The 27293-nt window shown below is 35.3% G+C and overlaps 1 protein-coding gene across 2 annotated transcripts in view; it reads left to right on the top strand.

Moving 5' to 3' along the window:
• NAALADL2 (N-acetylated alpha-linked acidic dipeptidase like 2) overlaps positions 1-27293 on the top strand; it is a 1658577-nt gene that overhangs the window by 120402 nt on the left and 1510882 nt on the right. The window contains exon 3 of one of the 2 annotated variants that reach the window (XM_088839030.1): positions 9076-9132. The exons of the other annotated variant lie outside the window; for it this stretch is intronic. The gene's annotated coding sequence lies outside the window, so the exon portion shown is untranslated. The remainder of the gene's footprint in view (positions 1-9075; positions 9133-27293) is intronic. 2 annotated transcript variants of the gene reach the window in all.

Here is a 27293-nt window from a genome sequence, read left to right as displayed (position 1 = left end):
ACATTTTTCTTTTTAGTTAATTGGAATTAAAGTCTAGCTCTTTAAGTGTGTTTTGGGAAGTATATTTTATTCAAAACTTCTTTGGCACTTTTTGAAAATTCTTTAATTCTACTCTGAAAATTTTTTTCTAGAGCTACATGGAAAATAAGTACTGTAACTGAATTTTTGGTTTTAAAAGGTACCTACTAAATTATTTTAAAAGATGCATTTAATTGAATATTGAAAAATGATTTCATATTGAAAATATTGTATGTTGACAAATGGACTTTATCTTTTGGAACTGTATCTTTGTAATTTCAGTATCATATTTAACAAATTGCATTTATTGTTCTCTATTTAGAGGAGCTCTTAGACATTACAGGAGGATACATTCTTAAGTACCAGTACTTGAAGTTTTATGATTAAATCTATTCGTGCAAGTTTCATGCTTTGAGACTGTGCAAGAAAAATATTAACTAGTTTGTAATTTAGAATACCAATAGCCTTAGTTGTAGTACTGCAATAGTGCTATTTTTGGATCACTTGAAATAGTAGGGTCTAAGAGATTTTGAAGTGTTAATTTAAAGCAAAAGTCATTTAAAAATAATACGTTAAATATAAGAAAAATTCAGAGTAGGGTATAAAATATCTAGTCTTGGGTGGAACTATAATTTTAAATCTTATATTATCTGTATGCTTCAAATTTATTTTTAATTTTGAAATAGTAATGTATTTGCAGTGCTTTTGCATAGCTGACTACTAATAGGGTCTCAATATTACCGTGCCCCAGGGGTCCTATTTTAATTGTAGTCTATATAAATAATATATTAAAATGATCTATATAAATAATGCCTACTGTTGCTGCACCAGGAGAAGCAATGATCTTAGGAACATGCCATTTTATTTGGCAACTGGAGACCGAGTATTAAGGATAGAAGTAGGCCTCCTGTACAATTTGATATATTTAAAAATAATAAATACGTCAGTAATTATACAGAAGTAGTTCTAGAGTATTCACTGTAAAGATTCACCATCTGACCCTTCTGAATCTAGTTGGGAATAGTGTCTGAAAATAACCTATTTTCAGATACAGTCAAATTTCACACATAAAGTCATATTTCTGATAACTATATTTTAAGATATAACAGCAATTTGATTTTTATAATGATGTGGCAGTTTCAAAACAGATTTAAGTGACATTTAAAGCTATTATGTTGTTTTAGCTAAAATGATTCTGCTAATTTGCTTGGTTTTCCACTGAATTTTCTACATTAAGTCATCTGTATATCGAGTCTTTTTATCTATTTCAACATTAATTTCTTGTTTATAATTGCTTAAGTTACGAATTTTTTTTCTGGTACTATTAAGTATAAATTTAGCATGCTTATTATCCCTTTTCCCAGTTTTGTGTAAGTATATGAAAAATACTTTCGGGAATATCACAAATATTTTAAAAGAAAACTTTCAGTAACAAAGAAGTTTAGCGTTTACTTGGAAATTTCATGATAGATAAAAATTAAGACATACTTATTTTATAAAACAAATCATATTTCCAAATAATTTGAGAACCTTTTTTGTGAAGATTCAAGTTTTATTTGGATTAATTTATGCAACCTCACCTAACTAAAATTTACGTAAGACTAATATAAGCATTTAAGGTTATAAATGTCCTGCTGGACATTGAGTTTATTACGTTCTGCAAGCTATTATATGTAATATTATTTTAATTTTTGTCAGTTCTAACTATTTTAAAATGTCCATTATGATTTATTTATTTTCTGACCCAAGAGTTATTCAACCGTATGTTTTTAAAATATATGCTTTCATTTTTCTTTTTACAAATGTAATTTAATTGCATTGTGATTAGTGAAGGTGATCTATGTTTTGAAATTTCTTGAAACTTATTTTTTGACCTAAAATATGGTCAATATTTGTTAATATTCTGCCTGTGCTTGAGGAGACTAGAGTATTGTTGATTGCAGTGTCTCCCATCCAAGTACTAACCAGGCCTGACCCTACTTAGTTTCCGAGATCAGATGAGGTGGGGCACTTTCAGGGTGATATGGCCATAGACTTGACTGCAGAGTCTAATGAAAGTCATTTAATTAAGTTTGCTAATTTTATTGTTATAAATTCTTTAACTATTAATTTTGTCTAATTAACCTATCAGTACTTGAAAGAGGTGTATCAGTGTCTCTCAATGCTATTGATTTGCAAATTTCTTCTTTTGTTTTTCTCACCTTGTATTTTATATATTTGGGGGCTTTTAAATTCCGTGCAATGTGCATATAATTTAGGATTATGTATTTTATATATTCCTATTGAACTGAATGTTTTATTATAACGAAATTGCCATCCTAACTCTAGTAATAATCTAGTTTTATTTTATCTGAAATGTATTTGACTATTCCAGATTTCCTTTGGTTCATATTTGCTTTGCATTTCTTTTGTCATGTGTTTTCACCTAGAATTTCAAAATCTGTATGCTTTACATTTGTCTATATTTAGCTGTATTTTTTCATATAAAATTGCATATTTTTTCTCTTTTAAAAATTTTAATAGACTTTTTCTTAGCAATTGTAGTTTTACAAAAAACTTCAGTTTAAAGTACAGAGAAGTTCCATATATTTACTGATTTTTCCTATCTCCAGTTTCCTCCACTATCTCACATTAGTGTGGTGCCTTTGTTACAGCTGAAGAGCCAATATTGATACATATATTATTATCAACTACAGTTTATATTTTACTTTAGGGTTCACTTTATGTTGTTCATTCTTTGGATTTTGAAAAATGTATAATGACATATATCCACCACTCTCATATCAAGCAGAATAGTGTCACTGACCTAAAATATACCCTGTGCTCTACCTTTTTATCCCTCCTTCCCTTCTCCTGAACCATTGGAAACCATTAGTCTTTTTTACTGTCTCCATAGTTTTGTGTTTTCCAGAATGTCACATAGTTGGAAACATGGGGTGTGTTACCTTTTCAGATTGGCTTCTTTCATTTAGAACTATTAAGATTCCTCCATGTCTTTTTGTGGTTTGATAGCTCATCTCTATTGCTAACTAATATTCCATTTTATGTTTAAATAAGCACAGTTGTTTATCTATTCACCTATCAAAGGACTTTTTAATTGCTTCTAAGGCTTGATAATTATGATTAAAGTTTCTCTGTGCATTTGTGTGTAGGTTTTTGTATGAATTTAAGTTTTCAAATCATTGGGTGTATACCAAAAAGTGTGAGTGCTGGATCATATTTTAAGAGTTTGTTGAGTTTTGTAAAATAAGTGGTAAATATCTTGTAAGGTGACTGTCATTTTGTATTCCTGTTAGCAACGAGTGAGAATGCCTGTTACTTAATCACATCCTTGTCAGCATTTGGTGGTGTCAGTGTTTCAGATTTTAGTATCTGGAGTCATAAACATAGTCAATCAGATATTCTCTTTGGTATAACTGATGAATTATTGCATTTATATTTATTTTGATTATTGCTATTTATCTTACTGTGTATTTTTTGTCTTTGTCCTACTTTTTCAATGAGCCATTTTTATTTCCTTCTTGGTTCATGTTGGATTGATGCATTTGGGGTGTGTTTGTGTGTGCATGTGTTTTATATCCCATCTTCTCACTTCTCTGGTTTGGAATTACTAGTTTTATGGTTATTCTTGATATTTACCACATATATTTAAAGTGTAAAGTTGAATGGCAAATTTAGGAGTGGGATCTTAGAACACTGATATGATCATCTTCTGATTTACTTGTTTTCATTTTTGATTTGCATATCCATTGATATTTTTTAATTTATTAAAAATTTTATTGGAGTATAGTTGCTTTACAATGTTGTATTAGTTTGTGCTGTACAGGAAAATGAATCAGTTATGTATACATATATCCCCACTGCGTTTAGATTTCCTTCTCATTTAGGTCACACTGAGTAGAGTGTATATACTGTACTATACAGTAGGTCCTCATTAGTTATATGTTTTATACAGAGTAGTATATATATATATGTCAATCCTAGCCTTCTAATTCATCCTACCACTTCTTCCCTCTTGGTATCCAAATGTTTGTTCTCTACATCTATGTTTTTATTTGCAAATAAGTTCATCTAAACCATTTTTTCAGATTCCACGTATAAGCGGTATCATATGATATTTGTTGTTCTCTTTCTGACTTACTTTACTCTGTATGACAGTTTCTAGGTTTATCCATGTCTCTGCAAATGGCAGTATTTGGTTCCTTTTTATGGCTGAGTAGTATTTCATTGTATGTGTATACTGCTTTATCCATTCCTCTGTTGATAGACATTTAGGTTGCTTCCATGTCCTGGCTATTGTAAATAGTGCTGTAGTGAACATTGGAATGAATGGATCTTGAATTGTGGTTTTCTCCAGGTATATTATTAGGAGTGGGATTGCTGGGTCATATGGTGGTTCTGTTTTTAACTTTTCAACAGCGAAGGATGGTTCCTTTTGTTCCACATCCTCTCTGGCATTTTTTTTAAACACCTGCAATTTTCACATTATTATTATCATATATAGATAATATTTGCATAGGATTATTTTACATCCATTCCAGAAAGACAGTTTATTCAAACGCAATTATATTTTGATGATTATTTCCTTTCAGTACTTTGAAGATATTTTAAAATAGTTTTATGGCTTTCATTATAGATGTAGAGGAGTCAGTTAACAGAATGGCTTTTATTCATTTTTAGATTTGACCTGCCTCACCTCCTCCTCCTTTGCCTTTTCATCCACAGTCACCATAACGTGCTTGGGTGTTTTATTATATTTTTCCATTGCTCTCACCATTTGAGCATTTTTCAGTCATTATCTCTTCAAATACAGACTCTTCAGACTTTTCTTTACACTCTCCTAGTGTCTGTTTAAAATTATCTTACATCTTTTCATTCTATCTTCTGTGGCTTTAACATTTTTCCCATCTTTTTCTGTCTTGTTTGCTTTTTGTAGTCCAGCTATGTAATTTCTTCAATTCTGAAGTTTATTATTACAACCCTGATTATTTCTTTAGTTCTAATTTGTTGTTTAATACTTCCCCTTTATTTTTCATAAATGTCCTATTTTATTTCTGAAAGTTCTGTTTGATTTCTTTTCAAATCTGCCAATATTTTGGGATATTTAAATAGTTCTACTCTATAATTGATTTTAAACAAAGCAAACCAAAAAGGTGTGTTTTATAGAGGATAGATTTTCCTCTTCCCTAAATTCAGTCCTATAGGTACATACAAAGATGCTTATACTGCTATGACCATTCTAGCAGCCATATGATTTCCCAGTGCTTTGAGAACTGAACATGTCATGTAAGTATACAATGATAATTCCTTACCTCACATAGCAAAATGCAAGATTGGTGTGGCAGAAATACATGTTATCAAAGAAAGGAGAAGCAGGTGGCAGAGAATGAGATGGTTAAATAACATCACCGACTCAATGGACATGAATTTGAGTAAACTCCAGGAGAAGGACAGGGAAACCTGGCGTGCTGCAGTCCTTGGGATCACAAAGAGTCAGACACAACTTAGATACTGAACAACAACAAAAGTCAGATTATGACATGTGTAATTTGATACTGGTTCTGACATAAGCTATGACAGTTTATACATTATTAAGATTTTAATTATATTTTGCCTTTGGTAAAATGAAAAGTATAAAATCATAAGAAGATCTAGGTTGTGTATGTTTTAAGCAAAGAGTTAACAAGTTTAACAAATAGTTCATTAACTTTAAAATTATTATGGCATTTCTCTGCATGGCATGTCTAATTTTTAGTTATTGCTATCAATTAAAAAATATATATATGCATATACTTATAGAGTACACTATATCAATTTTTCAATTATACCATGACATCAGGCACTGAACATTTGATTAGAGCATTTTCCCTAATAGATCTTACTTATGCTTAATTGAATTACAAATTTTACTTCATGTTTTATTTCTGATACATTCTAAGTATTACCTTACCTATATTTATCTTTAGAATTTTAAATATTTGGTTCAATAATACTGATTCATCAAATTTGATAATCTCAGGAGGCAATCTGATACAGTAAGATATCTCACATCTAATTTTAAATTATAATTCTGCTTTAAAAATAAATAAAATTATATGAGCATATGACAGTTGTTTAGTTTTTTTGGATATCAATTTTGTCCCTTATAAGATGAGGCTAATAGTATTACTATAAATAATAAATGAAACAAAGAAAACTTACACAGTGCTTCAATTCAGTTCAGTTCAGTCTCTCAGTTGTGTCTGACTCTTTGTGACCCCATGAATCACAGTACGCCAGGTTTCCCAGTCCATCACCAACTCCCGGAGTTCACTCAAACTCATGTCCATCGAGTCGGTGATGCCATCCAGCTCATTCTCTGTCGTCCCCTTCTCCTCCCGCCCCCAATCCCTCCCAGCATCAGAGTCTTTTCCAGTGAGTCAACTCGTCGCATGAGGTGGCCAAAGTTTCAACTTTAGCATCAGTCCTTCCAATGAACACCCAGGACTGATCTCCTTTAGAATGGACTGGTTGGATCTCCTTGCAGTCCAAGGGACTCTCAAGAGTCTTCTCTAACACCACAGTTCAAAAGCATCAATTCTTCGGCGATCAGCTTTCTTCACAGTCCAACTCTCACATCCATACATGACCACTGGAAAAACCATAGCCTTGACTAGACGGACCTTTGTTTGCAAAGTAATGTCTCTGTTTTTTAATATGCTATCTACACAGTGCTTCAGTTCAGTTCAGTTCAGTTCAGTCGCCCAGTCATGTCCGACTCTTTGCGACCCCATGCATGCCAGGCCTCCCTGTCCATCACCAACTCCCGGAGTTCACTCAAACTCATGTCCATGGAGTCGGTGATGCCATCCAGCCATCTCATTCTCTGTCGTCCCCGTCTCCTCCTATCCCCAATCCCTCCCAGCATCAGACTCCTTTCCAGTGAGTCAACTACACAGTGCTTAGTACCCAATATTTTCCCAAGAAATGAAACTTGTGATTGTTTTTATCATTAAAGAATAGATACTTGCAAGATTTTGTATCCTTTGAGTTTTTTTCTTCAAAAGTTGCATAAACTCTACAATGTGAAAGATAAAATAGAAATTATCCTTGTTATGGTTTTCAGTACCATTTCCATTTGTTTGAAATGTTTATAGCCATTTTCAGGGATAAATTTATATAATATTGGAATTGTAAAGTAGATAGAATATGTGTTACTACATTTTAAGGGTTAATGTTATTTAGGAGCTACTATTTCCTCTTTTGAAAAACAAAGAGATTCATTTAACCTAGCAATTACAAACACACTAATCTCCATTTTTCTGTCCTCCATCACTATTAATTTCTATTTTTGACACAATAGATTAGTAAATTAATTAATCATATACATATTAATTACATCCATACCCTGGAAAAATCACCAATCCATATCTTGTGAATTATTATAAGACATAACTTTTGAAGGTACAAGAAAGTTTCAATAGTGGAATAGTGAAGATTAAAACTCAGTTTCTCTAAATCAGTTATGTAGAATATTTTCACCACGCCAGTTTGCTTACCATAAAATATAGTCTCTGAACTGAATTTTTGTACATATAGGAAAAGTTCAATTATAATATTTGATGTAGTAATAGTTCAAAACAAAGGATATTAGTGGAAAAGACTTATCTATTTAAGAAGGCATTGCATGATTAATTACCAAATGAACCATGAAGAAGATCATGCTTTAGCAGTTCAGAAAAAGAAATTATTACTTTTTCTGTGATTTTATTAGCACTGTCATATGTCTATATCTCTGGGATATGTTAATTCTGGAATATGTCTTATCTTCCCACCTAGACTGTAAACTCATGTAGTTAGGAACTATTGTTTTTGTTTTCCTATATCGCCATGAGGTATGACATCAGGCACAATTGCTAAAAATGATTGTAATCATTATTATAATTTTCCCTTTTTAAAAATAAAAATATATTCTACTGTATAACTGAATAAGTCTTAATACAAGTTTCTCTTTAAATTATACTAGAATTAAATCTATACTGAAATGTTTTCAGTATTTTGTCCGTACAAAAAAGAAGTCATCTGATGCATGCTGTGTGTGTGTCTTTGCTTAGTTGCTCAGTCATGTCTGACTCTTTGCAACCCCATGGACTGTAGGCCACCAGGCTCCTCTGTCCAGTGAATTTTTCAGGCAAGAATACTAGAATGTGTTGCCATTTCCTCTTCCAGGGCATCTTTACCACCCAGGGATCAAACCTGCATCTTTTGCATCTTTTGTGTTGCTAGGCAGATTCTTTAGCACTGTACCACCTGGGGAGCCCCCTAATGCATGCTGCTGCTGCTGCTGCTGCGTCACTTCAGTCGTGTCCAACTCTGTGTGACCCCATAGACAGAAGCCCACCAGGGTCTCCTGTCCCTGGGATTCTCCAGGCAAGAACACTGGAGTGGGTTGCCATTTCCTTCTCCAATGTGTGAAAGTAAAAAGTGAAAGTGAAATCACTCAGTCGTGTCCGACCCTTAGCAACCCCACAGACTGCAGCCTACCAGGCTCCTCCATCCATGGGATTTTCTAGGCAAGAGTACTAGAGTGGCTTGCCATTCTCATTTATGTATGGGATTATATCAAATCTCTTTTGGCTAATGATGGATTTTCTCAATATTGGATATCAAAAAAACATGTCATCATTTAGCTTTCATGAATGTTAATGAACTATATTTAAAAATGGAAAGATATTAAGATTTGCTAATAAATTACAGAAGAGAGAATATTACATGTATATTATATTTGTGGAAAGTAACTTATTTGTAAATCATTTTCTATAAGAAATGCCTCTTTTAACTAGTGACAAGTATCGCTCTAAACAGAACTCATTAAACATGTAGAATTAATTATTGTTAATCTAGAAATTAAAAATATTCAGTATCACATTTAAAAAATCATTTTTTTTGATAAAGAATCTACATCTAAAAGAGCACCTATTCTAAGTGTGCAGTCTAAAGAATTTTGACAAATATGTTTTCCTTTGTAACTGTGACCATATATTTACAATAATTGTTTTAAAATCTTTGTCTACACAGGCCATCAATGCTGCCATTTCAGTATCTGTTTGTGTTATCTGATTTTTCTCCTGATGGGTATGATTTTCCTGTTTCTTTGCACATCTAATAATTTTGATTAGATGATTATGAGTGTTACACTGCTGCATTTGAGTTTTATTGTTTTTAAGACTGTTGAAGTATGTTTTGGGAGCCAGTTAAGTTATGATAAGCTGTGTTAGACAAGTTTAAAATATAGTTTATCCTAGGTTGGTTAACGTTTATTGCTATGGTTTGACATATTTGGTTTCTGAACTGAATGCTCTCACCAGTTAGAGCTTTGGGAGTTGTTTATCTTATAGCTCCCCTTTCTTGTTCTTTGCTCAGCATCATGGAGTTTCAGCCTCTACATGCACCACTTGTTATTGAGCAAAAAACTTTGAGACCCCTCTCTCTGCAGCAATTTAGATCTTTTTCTTTATGTAGTTCCACCAACTGTAGTACTTTCCCCTGCAAATTTAACTTTCACAGCTTCCCCAAACACTAATTTCTGTTTCTTCAATTTTGTGTGACTCCTTGCTTGCTTGGTTTTCTTTCTTCTGTGCTATAGTCCTTAAAGCACTTTTATAACATTTGCTGATGTTCATGGTGTAAATATTCCCCCCAGGGCTTAGTTCAAGCTGCCAATGTGACATTACTGAACACAGAGTTGAGGAAAGATGCACACAGTCAATTCTTGTGAGCCAAAGCAACTGGCTCTATATGCCACAAGCTTAGAATTCGTGCCAGTTAATTTCTTTTTGAAATAAAGTATCCTACTTAAAGACTGTATAATCACCCATGAATTTTATATCTTGAATATTTTTCCATGTTTGCTTAAGTATTTTCTTTCACATAATTTTTATTCATCTTCAGATTAAGTTGGATCAACTGATATAGTTTTCTAAGTTGTACTAGATATGTTCTAAAAAGCTTTTTAAAAGAAAATTCAAAACAAATTTTGTGTAATTTTATATGAATTTGATAAAATTTTTATTACATCCCTTATGTCACATGAGATTTTATACAATACTTTTCTAATACAGTATACTTGTATCTTATAATGAGTGTTTTAATATTGCTTCAGCAATATTAAAAATGATGATTAGATAATTCTGTTTATATGGCAGAGTGAGAAGTAATGAGTACAAAGGACAGCTGAAGCAATATTAAAATACTCATTATAAGATAGACGTATACTGCATATAAAAAATATATAAAATCTCATGTGACATTAGGGATGTAACCTCGTAGCTCAGTAGGTAAAGAATCTGCCTGTGGTACAGGAGACCTGGGTTCTATCCCTGAGTTGGGAAGATCCCCTGAAGAAAGAAATGGCAACACACTCCAGTATTCTTGCCAGGAGAATCCCAAGAACAGAGAAATCTGACAGGTTACAGTCCTTGGGGTCGCAAGAGTTGAACAGGACCTAGCAACTAAAGAGAGAGAATGTAGATATAAAAGTATCTTATGGGTATTATTTTTAAGCATTATCTTTTGTACTTGGATATCATGATTTAAAAATCTGATCACAAAAGAACGGTTTTCTGTTATGTAATTACCTGGGTAATGTTTTGTAATTGCAATATAATTTATGTACAGTGCAATATTCAGATATATATACTCATCAATCACATTTGATATGAGAATTTCCATCACTTCATTAGGTTTCCTTGTGTCCCTTTTCAGTCAGTCTTCCCCATCGAAGCAAACAGCTATCACAAGTTAGTTTACGTGTTCTAGCATTTCAAATTAATGAAATCACATAGTATGGACTGTTTGGGTAGTTTCACTTGGCGTAACTTTTTTAGATTAATTTTTATTGGAGTATAGATGTTTTACAGGATTGCGTTAGTTCCTGCCATACATCAGAGTGAATCAGTTATATATATCTCCCCTCTCTTTTTGATGCTGTTTCCATTTAGGTCCCCACAGAGCACTGAGTCGAGTTCCCTGTAGGTTCTCATTAGTTATCTCTTTTATACATAGTAGTGTATATATGTCAGTCCCACTGTTCCAATTCTATCCACGCCTTCTCCCCCCACACTGGGTGTCCTAAGCTTGTTCTCCATATCTGTGTCTCTATTTCTGCTTTGCAAATAAATAAATTCATCTATATCATTTTTCTAGATTCCATATGTAAGCAGTATTATATGATATGTTTTTCTCTTTCTGACTTCACTCTGTGTGATGATCTCTAGGTCCATCTACATCTCTGTAAAAGCTTCATTCTTTGCTCTTATTTTTGAAAACTAACGTGATTTAATAATAATTTAAAAAAATAGTTATTTAAGAAGTGGTAAAAAGTTATGAAAATGTTAGTTTTATTGATAATAATGTAAAACTTTATATTAATCTCCCAGCAGATGTCTAATATAAATTAAGGCAAGTATTGAGAAGACTGGGTTAAAAGTAGGCAGAACCTAGGGCAGCATGCCTGGAATAAGTCTGGTTCACATCCGCTCCCGCTCCACTCTCCGCCTAGGGCTCACTTGTCTCCCCTGAGGAGCCGCAGCATCCTGGGAGCAGCAAACACAGTGAATTAACAGATGTGGCTCCAAGCACCCTTGGGTCTTGATGGTTCTGGCTTCTGGCACCACCTTCAGTCCTGCCTCCCTGGTCTTTCTTCTGCTAAACTGTGTCTTCCAGGTCTGCAGTGACTCAGACTATTCAGTATGACTTCACTGTCAATCCTAAGCTCAGACATGGACAACCACGTGTGAGGTCCAAGGCCAGGTCAATGGAAACATGTTTCTTTATTTTCCATGTGGTAGCAAGAAGGCCAAACTCTTTGGTCCTCTGGGGATGGAGGTGAATACAACAATGTCCTGGGAGTGACATATAGAAACTCTGAAAGCCCTGATGGAAGAGCTGAAAAAGGAAATTGCTTGACATTAAACCAGAAATTTTCACAGAGGCTAGCCCTCTCACCCTGCAGGGCAGGATAATGTATCAACCAACCAAGGTCTGTCTAGTCAAGGCTATGGTTTTTCCAGTGGTCATGTATGGATGTGAGAGTTGGACTGTGAAGAAAGCTGATCGCCGAAGAATTGATGCTTTTGAACTATGGCGCTGGAGAAGACTCTTGAGAGTCCCTTGGACTGCAAGGAGATCCAACCAGTCCATTCTAAAGGAGATCAGTCCTGGGTGTTCATTGGAAGGACTGATGCTAAAGCTGAAACTCCAATAATTTGGCCACCTCATGCGACGAGTTGACTCACTGGAAAAGACTCTGATGCTGGGAGGGATTGGGGGCAGGAGAAGAAGGGGATGACAGAGAATGAGATGGCTGGATGGCATCACCGACTTGATGGACATGAGTTTGAGTGAACTTCGGGAGTTGGTGATGGATAGAGAGGCCTGGCATGCTGTGATTCATGGGGTCGTAAAGAGTCGGACACGACTGAGCGACTGAACTGAACTGAACTGAAAGATGATGAATGCTCCAGTGGATCCTTGTGGTTTGGCTTCAATGGACCAATGTGCCTCTTCTTTCTTTTGGAGGATAGACACTGGATAGTAGTACATTCTGAAGGCAAACTATTAAAAGAGACATTGAACAATGACAGAAATGTGACTGATTTCCTTACAAGGATTCCAAACAGAGATTGCAAGTGCTTGAGCTAGTTTTGGTGACTTGGAAGACAATGCTTGAGATTACACCACCACCAAACGTGGCTTCTGGCACTGCCTAATACAAAGCCATGGCCATCACACCCAGTTTCTGGATCCTCTGTGGTATCCTGACTTACTCAATCCTCCTTCTCATCCAAGATGGCTGAAATAAAGACAAGATGGCCTGAGCTCATGCAGCCATCTTGGAATGTGAAGTGAAAAGCAGGCTAAAGATGATAGAACAAGATAGAGTCTGGATCCTTGACTCCAAGATCAGAGCCCAGAATGGGCTCAGGATTCCTCTGTAAAAGTGACATAAACTCCATTTTGACTTACCTCACTGGTGTTTCATGTTCTTTCACAGATAATTTTAACCAAAGTTAATGTTAACCAATACCAGCATTTAATTCTCTGCTGAGCCTTTTTGCCCACTTCCTTGCTACATTCTAGCTAAATTCTGGAACTACAGTCCCTCATTCTCCAAAAATTAGAGGGGAAACTAGTTGCTATCAGTTCAGTTCAGTTCAGTCGCTCAGTCGTGTCCGACTCTCCGCGACCCCATGAATCACCGCACGCCAGGCCTCCCTGTCCATCACCAACTCCCGGAGTACACTCAAACTCATGTCCACATAGCTTCTACCAAAACATATTAGAAATGATCATTCTGAACAGGACTAACACTAATAAAACATGGGAAAATAATGAAAGATTATTTTTATTCGCAATGTCTCTTTATTTTATGTTCTTTCTTCATTTCCTTCCATGGACCAGAGTTCTTTTGTTTTTACTACTTAAGTGGTGAGGGAGGTGCCAATAGTGGTTATCTCTTATTGAGAATAAAAAAACGGTAGGTTGGGGTAGTTCCCTGGTGGTCCCTTGGTTAAGACTCCACACTTCCACTGCAGGGGGCCTGTGCTCAATCTCTGGTCAGGGAACTAAGATCCTGAATGCCTTGTGGTATGGCCAAAAAATAAAAGTAAAAGATAAAGTAGGGCAGAAACTAGACGAGATACTTGCAATTTTATGATTTTTCAGTCAAACATATTTGTTAATTTGTGTAAGGCAGAGTGGCTAGAACCTAAGAAGGTTATGTGCAAATTCTGCTAAAACCTTGATAGACCTTTGGACTCTATGAAGTATGCCATGCTCCAGAAGATCTGGTAGAAGGCAACAGCTGGAAGATTGAAAGGACTTTGCAGAAAGTACAGATACTGTCTAATGCAAGAAAGAGTTTTAATCTAGCAAAGGTAAATAATTGCTAGAAAATAAAAGTCTTTCAAGGATGGTAATGGAATTCAGAGACTACAATGTATCTTTTACAATATACATTACACAGTAAATATTTTCTAGACATATGAAGAAATAGAAGACTATTGCCATAATCAAGAGAAAAACTGAATGAATAAAAATTGACCCTGAGATGAACCAGGGATAGAAATCAGCTGAAAAGATGTTTAAAGCAGTCATTTATGAGTATATAGAAGGGTTTAAAGGAAAATATTGTCCTAATGAGTAAAGAAATAGAGAAATAATAGTACAGAAATAGATACTATATTTTTAAAATGGAAATTTTAGAACTAGATAGTAAATATACAAATGAGAAATTCATTGGGTGGGCCCAAGAACAGCTGAGGAATGCAGAAGAAATGGTCAATAAATGTAAAGATAGATCAATAAGAATTAACTGATCTTCAGGACAAAGAGAATAAAAGACTGAAAAAAAAAAAAAGAACAAGTTCTCAGTGATCTACAGAACAATATTAAAGTACAGTGTGTATGTATTTGTGATCTCAAAAAAGAAGAAAGAAATAATGGGGCATAAAAGGATTTGAAGATATACTGGCACCAATAGTCTCTAATTTTGTGAAAATAATTGATTTCAGATCCAAGAAGTTCAAGAGACCCTAACAGTATACATACAAGGTATATCACACCATGGCACATCAATGGCCAGCTCCTGAAAACAAATATGTATTTTTGTGCTATATGTAGTCACTCAGTTGTGTCCAGCTCTTTGCAACCCAACTAACCTTAGCCCTCCAGGATCCTCTGTCCATAGGATTTTCCAGGCAAGAATACTGGAGGAAAACAGATGTAAAAAGGCAATATTGAAAGTAGCCAGAGAAAAATCAGCACATTATATACAAGAAAAACATGACTGATGATTTTCTTCAGAAACGAAGTGGACAACAGACAGTAGAACAACATTTGTGAAGCAAAGAAAGAAAAAAAAAATCTATTAACCTCAGTTCTACATCCAGTGAAAATATTTTTTAGTTTGAAGGTGAAACAAAGATATTTTCTCTTTAAAAACTGAATGGACTTCAAGAGCATATCTGCATTCTCCTAAATAGATGGGGAAACAGTGGAAACAGTGTCACACTTTATTGTTTTGGGCTCCAAAATCACTGCAGATGGTGATTTCAGCCATGAAATTAAAAGATGCTTACTCCTTGGAAGGAAAGTTATGACCAACATAGATAGCATATTAAAAAGCAGAGATATTATTTTGCCAGCAAAGGTCTGTCTAGTCAAGGCTATGGTTTTTCCAGTGGTTATGTATGGATGTGAGAGTTGGAAGGTGAAGAAAGCTGAGTGCTGAAGAATTGATGCTTTTGAACTGTGATGTTGGAGAAGACTCTTGAGAGTCCCTTGGACTGCAAGGAGATCCAACCAGTCCATTCTAAAGGAGATCAGTCCTCGGTGTTCGTTGGAAGGACTGATGCTAAAGCTGAACTCCAATACTTTGGCCACCTCATGCGACGAGTTGACTCACTAGAAAAGACTCTGATACTGGGAGGGATTGGGGGCAGGAAGAGAAGGAGACGACAGAGGATGAGATGGCTGGATGGCATCACCGACTCAATGGATATGAGTTTGAGTGAACTCTGGGATTTGGTGATGGACAGGGAGGCCTGGCGTGCTGTGATTCATGGGGTCGCAAAGAGCGAGCGACTGAACTGAACTGAACTGAGATGTTAAAGGAAGATCTTCAGATTGAGAAGAATCAATACCTGATAGGAACTTTATAGGAAGACATGGAAAGTAGCAGAAATAGTAATGATTTAACAATCATCTTAAAATGGGACATTCTTTATGATTTGAGTTCACATTACTGAAGCCATTAAAATGCATTGTATAAATAAAATTTCATCAAAACTTCTGATAATCCAAAGACCCCATTTAAAAATTGAATGCTTAATCCAGAAACTTAGCAGAAATATTCACAAAATATGTGTTTGACAAATGATTTATCACTAATTGAAAAAATGATAATTGAAAAAGTTCATCAAAAGATTGGATCATATACTTAACAAAGGAAAATATGCACATAAAAAATAACTACAAGCAATTATCAGGAAAATGAGTATTCAGATCAGAGCAATACAAAGGAATACAAAACAGTAAAAACAAAAAAAAATAAGAATGTTGAGTGACTTTCCAGATGCACTTTTGCAAAATTGGTTACTACAAAAAAATTTCACAGTGACTGGGGATACACATATGAACATTGTTTATCTTAATTGTATATTTGTGGGGCAGTCATAGCTCAGATCTTTAGATAATGGCATGAAATCTTCTAATGTGGGCATAATGTTTGCTTTATGTGGATGCTAGAAAATACATGTTTTTTACCCTATTTTGTAATAATGTGTCCACTGAGAATAAAAAATAAATTCTTTTTTTTTTCTCTTAAGAGTGATTAATGTTCCCAGATATCTTAAAGTCAGTTTATTTGAAAACATACATGCTTACCTATCAGGCTATAAATTAGTTACCCTTCTACTCACTTAAGAGACAGTAGTGAGATGGGAGGCTTTGTGTCTCTCGGTGACAGCAGTGGACCTGAGACTGAGAATGTGGAGCACTGAGTGAGTTTGTAAGTTTTGTCTGATTCTCACATGGTTTGTTTCTGGTTGTGTAGGGAGATTACCTGTATGGACGTTAATTTGCAACATGCTAATTCTGAAAAAATGAACAAATTACTTCAGAACTGGCACCTGAATTTATCAATTTTCAGTGTTATTGTTATACTAATTTAAGACAAGACTCATGTTTGAGCATTAAGCAACAAACCAAAAAAAAAAAAAAAAAAATCATGTAGCACCAATTCTTCTCCATATTGGTTTTCATTCTTTTCAGGTGTTTGCCACACATTTGATCTTACCCAGATTTTACAATTGTGCCTATAACAATTTAAATATTAAAATGCCAATTTTTAAGCACATTTTTACTCTTTTTTAAAGAGGCTTGTTTTGAACTCTAAATAATTCAGTTTAACTTTGTTTCTGCCATAGTGTGATGCCCTTTTTGTAATTTTTGCTAAAATAAAAATAATGTTTATTCCTCATTGTAAGGTATATTAGGGCTTCCCTGGAAGCTCAGGGGTAAAGAATCCTCCTGCTAATGCAGGAGGTGTGGGTTCAATCACTGGGTCAAGGAGATCTCCTGAAGAAGGAAATGACAAACCTGTTCCAATATTCTTGTCCAGGATATCTCATGGACAGAGGAGTCTGGCAGGCTACAGTTCATGGGGTTGTGAAACAGTCGGTCATGACTTGGCAACTAAACAACAATAAGGTATATTAGTTTTAAAAGATATTTAACTTCTGTGGGAGTTTCTAAGACTGCTAACCAATATATATTTCCTCTTTAGGCACATAAAATCCAAAAAATCAAAATGTTAAATTTTAGACAGTAAATCTAATTTCTGCACAAATCATTTCTTTGTTTTTATTGAAATAATTATTTATACATTTAATATTGAATTCATCAAGTGAATAAGTGAGACAACATTTATATCCTTGGACTTTAAAAAATTATTGTTTTAAATCACTGATAGATCTTTAACATTTTTTCCTGCAAAAACGTGTAATCGTATAAACACAAGTATCTAATCTTGCAGAAATGTATAATGGAAAAGAAGCATTAATTAACAACTTTCTCTGGAGCTCTTGAGTAGTCATGGTTACACTCTTAAACATTTGTAAGTTTTTTTCACGTAAAAGGGCTTTTTAGTTCTTCAGTTCAGTCGCTCAGTCGTGTCCGACTCTTTGCGACCCCATGAATCACAGCACGCCAGGCCTCCCTGTCCATCACCAACTCCCGGAGTTCACTCAAACTCATGTCCATTGAGTCGGTGATGCCATCCAGCCATCTCATTCTCTGTTGTCCGCTTCTCCTCCTGCTTTCAATCCTTCCCAGCATCAGTCTCTTTTCGTCTTCTCCAGCACCACAGTTCAAAAGCATCAATTCTTCGGCGATCAGCCTTCTTCACAGTCCAACTCTCACATCCATACATGACCACGGGAAAAACCATAGCCTTGACTAGACGGACCTTGGTTGGCAAAGTAATGTCTCTGCTTTTTAATATGCTATCTAGGTTGGTCATAACTTTCCTTCCAAGGAGTAAGCGTCTTTTAATTTCCTGGCTGCAATCAGCATCTGCAGTGATTTTGGAGCCCCAAAAAATAAAGTCGGACACCGTTTCCACTGTTTCCCCATCTATTTCCCATGAAGTGATGGGACCAGGTGCCATGATCTTTGTTTTCTGAATGTTGAGCTTCAAGCCAACCTTTTCACTCTCCTCTTTCACTTTCATCAAGAGGCTTTTGAGTTCCTCTTCACTTTCTGCCATAAGGGTGGTGTCATCTGCATATCTGATGTTATTGATATTTCTCCCAGCAATCTTGATTCCAGCTTGTGCTTCTTCCAGCCCAGCGTTCCTCATGATGTACTCTGCATATAAGTTAAATAAGCAGGATGACAATATACAACCTTGACGTACTCCTTTTCCTATTTGGAACCAGTCTGTTGTTCCATGACCAGTTCTGACTGTTGCTTCCTGACCTGCATACAGGTTTCTCAAGAGGCAGGTCAGGTGGTCTGGGATTCCCATCTCTTTCAGAATTTTCCACAATTTATTGTGATCGACAGTCAAAGGCTTTGGCATAGTCAATGAAGCAGCAATAGATGTTTTTCTGGAACTCTCTTGCTTTCTCCATGATCCAGCGGATGTTGGCAATTTGATCTCTGGTGCCTCTGCCTTTTCTAAAACCTGCTTGAACATCTGGGAGTTCACAGTTCACTTTCTTAATAATTGCTATTTTCCTTTCAAAATTATGTCCAAAATATTTCCAAGATGAAAAACAAATATATGTTTTCTTTAATGATTTACATTAGGAAATCCATTTAACTTTTTAAAAACAGATCTGTGGAGGAATATTTGTCATGTAATACATTACACACAAAGTGTATAATTTCTGAAGTTTTGGGTCATGTATACATCTGTGAAATCATCACTAACTACAGTGAAGGTAATAAACATGTACATCACTTCTTTTAATTCTTTTCTCCCATTACTCCCTGTCCTACTCTTTTGTCCTCAGGAATCCCTGATCTGCTCTGTGTGTCTATAGTAATCTTCTTCATATTCTCTGTCTCTGTGTGTGTCTTGCTTCTTTCATCTCACATAATTATTTTGAGGTTCATCCATGTTGTAGTGTATTTCAAGACTTCATTTCTTCCTATTCCTGAGTAGTGTTACACTGTGTATGTATTCTGCAATTTGTTTATACATTCAGTTATTGAAAGATATTTTGGCGTTCAGATTTAGGGTATTAACATTTGAGTACAAGAGTTTTGTATGATCATACATGATCATGCCCTTCATTTCTCTTGGAGAAATACATAACAGTGAAATAGTTGTAGTATGTGGTAGGTGTATTTTGACTTCTTAAGAAACTGTTCATTCCCACCAGCTCTGCATGGTGGTAAGAATCTGCCTGCAATGCAGGAGATGTGGGTTCAATCCCTGAGTCAAGAAGATCCCGTGGAGAAGAAAATAGCAACTCACTCTAGTATTTTTGCCTGGGAAATCCCATGGATAGTGGAGCCTGGTGGACTACAGAGCCAGACATGACTTTGAGACTAAACAACAACGAATGTATGACAGATTTCCATTTCCTTCATATCTTCACTTAAGTATTTTTCATTTTGTCTAGTCTGATAGAAGCAGTGATGTCCTGTTGTAGCTTCAATTTACTTTTCCATAATGGGGATTTTGTTGAATACTTTTTCCTGTCCTTACTAGCCATATGTATGTTTTCTTTGGTAAAGGGTGTAATTTTTGCCAATTTAAAAATTGTGTTTGTTTTCTAATTGTTGACCTTTGAGGATTAGTGTGTTCTAGACACAAGTACTTTATCACTACATGCTTTATAAGTATTTCATCCTAGCCTACAACCAGTCCATTCCAAAGGAGATCAATCCTGGGTGTTCATTGGAAGGACTGATGCTAAAGCTGAAACTCCAATACTTTGGCCACCTCATGTGACGAGTTGACTTACTGGAAAAGAGTCTGATGCTGGGAGGGATTGGAGGCGGGAGGAGACGGGTATGATAGAGAATGAGATGGCTGGATGGCATCACCGACTCGATGGACATGAGTTTGAGTGAACTCCGGGAGTTGGTGATGGACAGGGAAGCCTGGTGTGCTGTGATTCATGGGGTCACAAAGAGTCGGACACGACTGAGCGACTGAACTGAACTGAACTGATGGCTTGTCTTTTATCATTTTCTTAAAGTATGTTTCAAAGACGAGAAGTCTTTCTCTTGATGAGGTCTAGGATCCACTTTGAATTAATTTCTGTATGTGGTATAAGTTGTTGATCAAATTTCATTTTTTGCCTATGGATATATAATTGTATATTCATACGATAAAAGACCCACTTCTCCACTGACTTGCCTTTGTCCCTTTGTCTAAAGTAATTTGTCCATATATTTGTGGGTCAACTTCTAGCTCAGTTCTCTTACATTTTTCTGTTCTTCAGTCTTGATGCTAATATACACAATCTTAATTACTGTAGCTCATAACAAGTCTTGCAAACATAGAATGTTAATCATCCAGATTTTTTTTTCAGTTATTTTGGCTCTGTTCAGTTCTTTGAATCAGATTGCTAATTTTTACAGAATATCTCCTGAGATTTTTGTTGGGATTATACCAAACCTATGTATCAGTTTGAGGAAAACTGCATTATAAGAGTGTTGAATCATCTAAACCATGAGAACAGTGTTTCTAGTTACTTTTGTGTTTAATTACTCTGTATTATTTTGTATTTTTCACTCTATTAATCTGCATTCAGTTCAGTTCAGTTCAGTCGCTCAGTGGTGTCCGACTCTCCGCGACCCCATGAATCACAGCACGCCAGGCCTCCCTGTCCATCACCAGCTCCCAGAGTTCACTCAAACTCACGTCCATAGAGTCGGTGATGCCATCCAGCCATCTCATTCTCGGTCGTCCCCTTCTCCTCCCACCCCCAACCTTTCCCAGCATCAGAGTCTTTTCCAGTGAGTCAATTCGTCGCATGAGGTGGCCAAAGTATTGGAGTTTCAGCTTTAGCATCAGTCCTTCCAATGAACACCCAGGACTGATCTCCTTTAGAATGGACTGGTTGGATCTCCTTGCAGTCCAAGGGACTCTCAAGAGTCTTCTCCAACACCACAGTTCAAAAGCATCAATTCTTCAGCGCTCAGCTTTCTTCACAATCCAACTCTCACATCCATACATGACCACGGGAAAAACCATTGCCTTGACTAGATGGACCTTGGTTGGCAAAGTAATGTCTCTGCTTTTTAATATACTATCAAGGTTGGTCATAACTTTCCTTCCAAGGAGTAAGCGTCTTTTAATTTCCTGGCTGCAATCAGCATCTGCAGTGATTTTGGAGCCCAAAAACATAAAGTCTGACACTGTTTCCACTGTTTTTCCATCTATTTACCGTGAAGTGATGGGACCAGATGCCATGATCTTTGTTTTCTGAATGTTGAGCTTCAAGCCTACCTTTTCACTCTCCTCTTTCACTTTCATCAAGAGGCTTTTGAGTTCCTCTTCACTTTCTGCCATAAGGGTAGTGTCATCTGCATATCTGAGGTTATTGATATTTCTCCCAGCAATCTTGATTCCAGTTCGTGCTTCTTCCAGCCCAGCGTTCCTCATGATGTACTCTGCATATAAGTTAAATAAGCAAGGTGACAATATACAGCCTTGACGTACTCCTTTTCCTATTTGGAACCAGTCTCTTGTTCCATGTCCAGTTCTAACTGTTGCTTCCTGGCCTGCATATAGGTTTCTCAAGAGGCAGGTCAGGTGGTCTGGTATTCCCATCTCTTTCAGAATTTTCCACAGTTTATTGTGATCGACACAGTCAAAGGCTTTGGCATAGTCAATGAAGCAGAAATAGATATTTTTCTGGAACTCTCTTGCTTTCTCCATGATCCAGCGGATGTTGACAATTTGATCTCTGGTGCCTCTGCCTTTTCTAAAACCTGCTTGAACATCTGGGAGTTCATGGTTCACATATTGCTGAAGCCTTAACTGTCCAATTTATTCCTATTTCCTATATTTGATGCTATTTTATATTGCATTTTATTTCAATTTTGACTGTTGCTAGCATTTTTTATATTAATCTTATATACTGAAACCATGCTAAAATGCTTGTTTTTGTTGTTAAGTTGCTAAGTCTTGTCTGACTGCTACCCCATGGACTGTAGCACGACATGCTTCCCTGTCCTTCACCTTCTCCTGGAGTTTGCTCAAACTCATGTCCATTGAGTTGGTAATGCCATCCAACTATCTCATCCACTGTCACCCCCTTCTCTCACCCTCAATCTTTCCCAGCATCAGGGTCTTTTCCAATGAGTAGGCTCTTCACATCAGGTACCCAAAGTATTGGAGCTTTAGTTTTAGCACCAGTCCTTCCAATGAATATTCAGGATTGATTTTCGTTAGGATTTACTGATTTGATCTCCTCGCAGTCCGAGGGACTCTCAAGAGTCTTCTCCAACACCACAATTAGAAAGCATCTATTCTTCAGAGTTCAGCCCTCTTTATTATCCAATTCTCACATTTTTACATGACAACTGGAAAAACCATAGCTTTGACTATATGGGCCTTTATTGGCAAAGTGATGTCTCTAATTTAAAATGCTTACTAGTTTTCATATAAAAAAAAGAAAAACCTTTAATTTTCAGACCAGTTTTAGATTTTTGCGGGGAGGAAGAAGTTTCCCCCTCTACTCTTCTTAAGTTCTTATTGCTGGAAATGGACACAAGACAGATTAACAGAAAAAACAACAAATTTAATTTGTTCACAGAGAGGTCTCATAGAAATAAGACCTAAGCAGATGCTAAAGCAGGCAGCTTTTATACTTTTTAGCTATAGAAACAATAAATTTGAGAGGGACTGACAGGACAAAGTAATTAAGATTACCATGATTAATTAGTACAAAAATAAGCAAAGTTTGGGCTTGGGTAATAAATTAGTAAAGACATAACAAGGTGTTTTTATATAGACTTCTTGGCCCTGAATTCCTGATCTCTCTGGTAATAAGGACTATCTTTCTACCATCACCCCACAGCTGAACCCCCACCCTCCACAGAGGGAGGGCCCCTTTCACATGGGAGATTTATTTTCTGCTTTCAGGGAGATAGGACGGGAAGTTTTGCTCCTTAATCAGTCATTTCTGAAGTAACTGTAATTAAGGTAATCAGTATACCATTGAGGCATATTTTGGTTTTGCTTTCCTGGACCCCAGCAGTTTAATAGCAAAACTGAGCAGAATATACACAGTTCTCTTCTATCCTTTTGCCCCAAGCACAGCCTTTCCAACTGTCAAAATGCTGTTAATTTTAATTATTTCTTTTTTCTTATTCATATTTCTTATACTTGGGTCTCTTAAACTTCTTAGATATGTGGATTTAAAAGTTTCGTTAAAAAATGGATACATTTTGGCCATTATTTCTTCAAATATTTTTTTCTGTTTTATCACTATCCTGTCCTTTGAAGAATCAAATTACATGTATATCAGGCCGCTTGTAGTTGCCTCACAGCTTGCTATTCATTACTTTAAAAGTTAAATCCTCTTTCTCTTTGTGTTTCATTTTGGAGTTTTTCTATGGCTATGCCTTCAAGCTACTAACAGTTTCTTCTAATGTTAGTAATGTTAGCACTTTCTAATCTACCATTAATTTCAATGATTGTATGTTTTCACCTCATGCATTGTAGTTTTTATCTTAAACATTTGATTTAGGTCCTTTTTGTTTCTCTCTCATGTCTTCTCAACTTTTGAACACATACAATACAGTTATAATACATAATTTAATATAATGAAACAGTTTGAATTCAGAATAAGAAATGAGAATTTTGTCGTCTTCTAATATGCTAGGCAGGAGGAGAAGAGGGCAACAGAGGATGAGATGGTTGGATGGCATCACCAACTCAATGGACATGAGTGTGAGCAAGCTTTGGGAGTTGGTGATGTATAGGGAAGCCTACCATGCTGCAGTCCATGGGGTTGCAAAGAGTCAGACAGGACTGAGTGACTGAACAACAAGAATTAAGCTAGACATTAAAAATACTTGCAAAATTGTGAATAATACCAGTGTTTTTACTAAGCATTTTCATAAAAATATACTAACTTAATATGTAATGAGTTTTTATGGTTATTTTTAAATGAGTTAAATATTTTTAACAGGTTTTAGTTTTAAATTTACAATACAATAAATATACATAAATTTAACACGTATAAACAAAAGCGCTTTGAAGTCTTCAATACTTATTAAAAGTACAGAGTGGTCCTGAAACAGAAAGATTTGAGAAGTACTGATTATCTACACATCTCTGCATTACCATGAAGGATAGTAACTTTGACATTAGGTAGTTTCTGGAAGGGGTTTTTCTAAGATTTACAGATAAGCTGTGTTCTGTGAAAGTTTGTTTCTCCTCAAAATTCATATATGGAAATCTTAATTCCAGTGTGATAGTATCAGGAGATGGGGACTTTGGGAGGTGATTAGGTCATGAAGGTGAATGAGATTAATGATCTTATGAAGGCAGCCACAGAGAGCTCCCTTGCCTCTTCTACCATGTGAGGACATGGAGGAAAGTTGGCAGTCGGATGTTTGAAAGAGGACCTTCCCCAGAACCTGACCATACTGGCACCCTGCTCATGGTCTTCAATCCTCCAGAACGGTGAGAAATAAATGTTTCTTGTTTAAGTCACCCAGACTGTGGTATTTTTTTAGAGCGGCCCTAATGATTCTTGGAGGAGGAAATGGTAGCCCACTCCAGTATTCTTGCCTGGAGAATCCCATGGACGGAGAAGCCTGGTAGGCTACAGTCCACGGGGTCGCAAAGAGTCGGACACGACTGAGCGACTGAACGGAACGGAATGGAATGATTCATGGGGTCGCAAAGAGTCAGACACGACTGAGCGACTGAACTGAACTGAACTGAATGGACTAGGACACTATAATAAAGTATTTATTCATAAATGTCACAACTATAAATTCTAATGAATCCAATTTGCTAGGAAATAGAGCATCATTCAGAAACAGTCTGGGATAAGCCTTAAAGATCCATGAAGTGAGAATGTAGCACATCATGTAATATGAGGCTAAAGCTTTAGTTTAGCTCTTATCAGTTGGGGCATATGCAATTTTGTTTACTCAATTTTTAAATGAGTCAAATTGATTGAACATCGTACAGTTGTTCTGAGAATTAAATGAGATGACAGAGTTTGCAGTGTTTGGGAAACTGTTGCAGGTTACTTATGCTAAAGGCTATTTATCCCTGGTGCTATTTGCACTTCTAATTTAAAATAGAAATATGGTCTGAGATAAGATATAGCTCTTCTGGGCAAACTTTTGAGTTTTTATGTTTGTTCACATTTAGGTATGACCATTAAATAAAATTCAAATTGCTGTCTTACATGCTAGGACAAAATATGTTGATTTGATTTTTCTGGTGAAACTGTGTGTTTCAATTAGCTGAGATTCCTAAAAATTTGTTCTTTTTCCTTGAACAGTTTTTCACCTACTTTTGTCCAATATGTTCAGATAATTTAAAAATACTATTAAATTTTAAAATATGATTGCAGATACTATTTATATCTTTATTGTTTCCCCAGACTTTGAACCTTATGTTTTAGAAGGAAAATGGAATTGCTTTCATGTGTAGTATATGTGCTTTCAATTCACTATAAACTTTCTTTTCAGTAAGAAAATAAAGGACTTTTATAAGGTTCATAAAAGTTAATTTTATTTAGGTTGTGCTGTGTTGTGCTCACTGGCTCAATTACTTTAAGAGAGAATCAAGAATTAAAAATCTTAAAATAAGTATTGATATTGGTAGCATCATTTGGCTAGAAGTATAATAGTAAGAACTACATATTAAAAAGTACAACAAATTAGAGTGTTTCTTGCTATTCCTATTTTATTTATATGTTTGTTGCCTGTTTTCTTTCCCATTTTGGAGATCTGAAGGAAAGGATATTCATAGTTAGAAGGGATTTTGAAATAATGTTTACTACAGTCACCAAATAATAGATTGTCATTAGCTTCACCACTGCATTATACTTCTTTTAATAGCATTGAACAGATATTTGGGAATTTGCATTGAACAGATATTTGGGAATTTAAGAAATGAGTAATGGTGCAGCAGAATAATGTAGACAAAGAAATAGATAACAAAATGTAAATAAAAGTATAACCTATTAGAATTTAGAATAATAAAAGACTTTATTATGTGTGAGAATACTTTTAATACTTTTTATTTATAAGAAATTAATTTTGGTGGTAATTGGTAATTCTCTTAGTTAAATTTATAGTTAAGACTACAGATTGTGTTGGAATTTTGGTAATTGTAAATATGAGCTTTAGTGCCATGGGTATTCAACAGAAGTAAGAGAAAAAGGTTTATTCTACAACCTTTGTCCTCTAGTGCTCAGCAAAGGTGGGTAAATGAGATATGTCAAATTCTACTTTAGCAGTGAAGGAGTTAGAGTAAAAATATCCTAATAGAGCTTAAGGTCATATCCTAAGCTTGTTTGTTCCAGTTTAACTGTGTAAAAAGTGTGATAAATCATTTTATGTGGACTTTGGTTGAAAAGGATAATTTTTCCACGTGAGATATTGAAAGTTTATATCTTTTCTCCTTCCAGTTAAAAATACTAGACAATTTCATTATTTTGACCCCTATTAATTTGACAATTCTAATAGCATAAGAGAAATTTCCTAAAATGGAAAGTGATTTATGTCAAAAAAGTGTTCTGCCCTTTTTTCCTTTAGAAGTTTTATACTATCATGTCTTATAAGGTCTTATATCTTTAATCCATTTTGAGGTTTTTTTAAACAAAAAAGAATGAAAAGTTGCATTTTGCAGAAACATGGATGGACTTGGAAGGCATTATGCTAAGTGAAATAAGTCAGTCAGGGAAAGAAAAATTACTATATGGTATCCTTTACGTGTGAAACCTAAAAAGTACAACTAACAAGTACCTGTAACAAAAGAAAAGCAGACTCACAGATACAGAGAACAAACCAGTGGGGAGGAGGGAGAGCACAAACTATTAAGTATAAGATAGGCTCAGGGGTATATTGAACCACAGGGGGAATATAGCCAATGTTTTATAGTAACTGTAAATGGAAAGTAACCTTTAAAAATTGTGTAAAATTTAAAGATTTATAAAGTAAATAAAAGAGTGAAAAATTTAAACAACGAACAGTGAGGTTTTGAGTGATATAACTGTCATTTTTTTTTGGTCATT

Source organism: Moschus berezovskii, chromosome 1 (assembly GCF_049115385.1).
Source record: "Moschus berezovskii isolate FMDL1 chromosome 1, NW_MosBer_1.0, whole genome shotgun sequence".
NCBI lineage: Eukaryota > Metazoa > Chordata > Mammalia > Artiodactyla > Moschidae > Moschus > Moschus berezovskii.
This window is presented reverse-complemented; position numbering and strand designations above follow the sequence as displayed.